The 3,630-nt window shown below is 41.8% G+C and overlaps 2 non-coding genes across 2 annotated transcripts; both read right to left on the bottom strand.

Annotated features, from left to right (window-relative positions):
• Positions 1 to 2,650: 2,650 nt before the first annotated feature.
• On the bottom strand, positions 2,651 to 2,723 carry trnaa-agc (transfer RNA alanine (anticodon AGC)). The gene has a single exon. It is a non-coding gene; the product is annotated as a tRNA-Ala (tRNA).
• An 834-nt stretch (positions 2,724 to 3,557) lies between these two features.
• trnaa-agc (transfer RNA alanine (anticodon AGC)) lies at positions 3,558 to 3,630 on the bottom strand. Its single transcript has one exon. It is a non-coding gene; the product is annotated as a tRNA-Ala (tRNA).

Below are 3,630 nucleotides of genomic sequence, written 5' to 3'. Positions count from 1 at the left end.
CCACCACACACCCCTTTCACGTGGGAGACAAGTGCTGGTGTGACTTTTTAAAGTAACGATTTGGACAATTGGGAAAACCTAGATATGGTGGGCCTGCAGACATAGTCGCCATTACTTTTCTGTTTTAACTGATCTTTTTCCATAGTGGATCCATGCCACGCGATTGAAGAAGGCTCCATAACAAAGTTGTGTTACAATGACAAGTTTGCTACTAACGTTTTCTCTGTGCCCCTTTCCAGTCTCTGTTCTCTCTCTCTGTCTCTCTATTTCTGAGCTCTACACAGATTTGACGTGATCTGTGTGCAGCCCTGGCCGACTGAGAATCCTCGGGTTGCTGCCTGCGGGACGTTGTGAACAAAGAGGGGAAGAGATCTTGCGCTCCGTTTGGAACCAGTCATCCTCACTACAACCATGACAGTCCTCATCACGGGTTTCGTGACTGCTTCATTGTTGCTCGGGGCAGGGCTACCCGCCCGAGCCTTTGTGACTGCTTCATCTTTGCTCGGGGCAGGGTTACCCGCCCGAGCCTTCTGGACCACTTCATTGCTTGGAGCAGGGTTACCCGCTCGAGCTGGACAACATCTTCTGGCAATTCGCTAACTGGACTGCACAAGCGCACACCACACGAATGTGTTATGTCTTTCATCTGATGCCGTTTTCTACTATTATTACACATCTCTATGCTCTGAAACTCTGTATTCTTACAGGACTCTGTTCTCACTATAGGTCAATATGCCTTCTAATTTCACTTTCCCTCACTGTTTTAGAACAAATTACTCTGAAGGAAGTAGCGTGTATTTGGGACGAATTAAGAGGTTTTGAGTTTCTCTAAGCTCCGATGAGGTGGGACGAGGGCTGATCGGGCATGCCCGCCCTCTGAGCACCAATATACGTCAAGAAGGGCAAAGATTAACTCAAGATTAATTCTCGATGTAATCACATATATGATCGTGAGGTGATAATGATCATATATGATCCTAGGATTTGATAATAGTGATACTATTATCAAAGGGGGGGATTGTTAGGTTTTATTATTATGTAGGTTTATATGTAGGTTTATATAAGTATTATTCTTGACCAAGAAGGCAGCAATTTATATTTGTGACAAAATTAAGGATTAATTTCTGTTCAGTTAAAATGACCTTATGTCTCGGCTGGACATTGTTTGGGAACATTTTGTTTATTTTGATATGAAATGTGTATTATTGATCAGAGAACGGCGCCAAGGTCTGCAGTGATGTCAGACACACCCGCAGCTGCATAGCGCAACGTGTATTTGGGATTAAAGTTAAATTTAAAGCCATGATTCATGTTAGTTTTATAGTTTTGTATTAGCCTTATTGCTGCACAAAGTGTTAAGACTTTATATGGGAGAGCTTTTTAAGATCCTTTATTATTTTGGACTTTTGCATATACTATGGCAGTGATTTAGACTTAATTGTTAGATCTAAGATGCATTCAATGATTTAAGTTAGTTTTATAGTTTTAAGTTAGTTTTATAATTACAGAATATAATTTAGGATTGTTAAAGACATTCTTATTTGTTATTTTGCTTATGATTGTCTTACTACATACTGATGAAATCAAGATGTAATTTGCTGACTTAGCACACGTTCATGTGTTAAGAAATTATAATTTTAATATTTTAGCTTTTCATCCTTTAGCTTTTAGATCCTTTAAACTATTTAACTTGGCATTAATTTCTGATGCATTTGACCTTCGTAGACTAGACATATTCTTATTTTTTGTTTGCTTTCTTATAACATATGTGTTTAAAAATTCCATCACCATCTTAAGTACATATTGCCCTATGTTATATCTGACCTAAAGGGGTGTACAATGACCTTTAAAATCTGTCTGTATCTTGCTATCATGTCATATCATCAGAAATATGTCATTGTGTTATGATTTACACACACACTGATGGAGATTATTTGACCTGCCCCAAGATCAAGCTGCTCACTTGCACGCAAGTCAAACACACACACATACATCCGAACATTCCATCAGAACAGTGATGTAATTAAAATGTGACCTGCTCACACACACATAAACACAGATATCAAAATGATGTCACTCACTCACACCCCCCCATAGACACACACATACACACATTCATGCACACACGCACATAGATATCATTGATGTCATTTACACACAGATAACACTCACATATAATAACCCTCTGTATTCTTGTCCAATGGGGGGAACTTGCGAATAAACTACATTGGGGTTCCTGTCTTTCTTGGCGACTAACCCCCCCAGAGCTCTGGGTGACATGAGGGCGGGGGTCCCGAGAAGTAAGTTGACCGTTTCCGACTGGGTGAAGTCCAACAGATACTGAGGTCAGTGGGCAATTCAAGAAATAAAGCCAAGCAAACTGAAAGGAATCTGTGATAGCTCACCTTCGGAGCTCATCAGAGGAGCATATCAGCAGAAAAGCAGTGTGCAGTTAATTGATTTGGTCATTGTTGCAAACAGTGCCAAGGTTGTGGGTTTAATCCAAATAGTGTCTGTTTTCACAGATGTGCTGCTTTGAATGTGGCGAAAGAAATTTGATCTTGACTTGGCTGAAAGTGCAGATGGTTCGGCTGGTTTGCAAGATGACAAGAATGTTTTTCGCTGTAAAATGCAAGTAAGATGGAGGCTTTGGAGAATGTGGGCATCGATCCCACTACCTCTTACATGCTAAGCAAGCGCTCTACCACTTGAGCTAATTCCCCTGCTGTGTTTGAATGTTTGTCCAACTACTAACCAGAAGCTCCCCAACCTGCCCTTCCTGGCCTGCTCGTTGCTCTCTGGAACCATGCCTGAGTTTCCATTGGCTGGTTGGTTGTTTATTTTCAAGTGAGCGACTGCCCAGAAGCAGACTTTTGTTCTGGGGGAGTGTATTCTGACTCCCATTTGCATGAATACCAGGTGGTAAGCTTCACGGGTTTTGCCCCTAAAACAACCCAATCTCCTCACATGGAGTCCCTGGCATGCTTCTCACACTTTTGGGGCATGCCTCAGGAAGCATTTGTTGCTTCATTGTTCAATGAGAGCAGTTGGCTGGAAGGTGGTGAAAAGTGCCTTTTCACGACAGCAGCTTGCTTTTCACCAGCAGCTTTAAGAATACAAGCAGGTAAGCATCATATTTTCAGTTTGTAAAAGCTGTCTCAGCTGACTTTGCACTCGAGCGAGAGTTAGAATTTCATAGTGGATGGTGGGACTATGACAAGCCTGTTGAAAATGTGAGTTGGAGATTCTGAGGTCAGTGGGCAATTCAAGAAATAAAGCCAAGCAAACTGAAAGGAATCTGTGATAGCTCACCTTCGGAGCTCATCAGAGGAGCATATCAGCAGAAAAGCAGTGTGCAGTTAGTTGATTTGGTCATTGTTGCAAACAGTGCCAAGGTTGTGGGTTTAATCCAAATAGTGGCTGTTTTCACAGATGTGCTGCTTTGAATGTGGCGAAAGAAATTTGATCTTGACTTGGCTGAAAGTGCAGATGGTTCGGCTGGTTTGCAAGATGACAAGAATGTTTTTCGCTGTAAAATGCAAGTAAGATGAAGGCTTTGGAGAATGTGGGCATCGATCCCACTACCTCTTACATGCTAAGCAAGCGCTCTACCACTTGAGCTAATTCCCC

The sequence above is a fragment of the Neoarius graeffei genome, chromosome 1, assembly GCF_027579695.1.
Source record: "Neoarius graeffei isolate fNeoGra1 chromosome 1, fNeoGra1.pri, whole genome shotgun sequence".
In the NCBI taxonomy this organism is placed as follows: domain Eukaryota; kingdom Metazoa; phylum Chordata; class Actinopteri; order Siluriformes; family Ariidae; genus Neoarius; species Neoarius graeffei.
The sequence above is the reverse complement of the archived record's forward strand: the minus strand, read 5'-3'. Positions and strand labels throughout refer to the sequence as shown.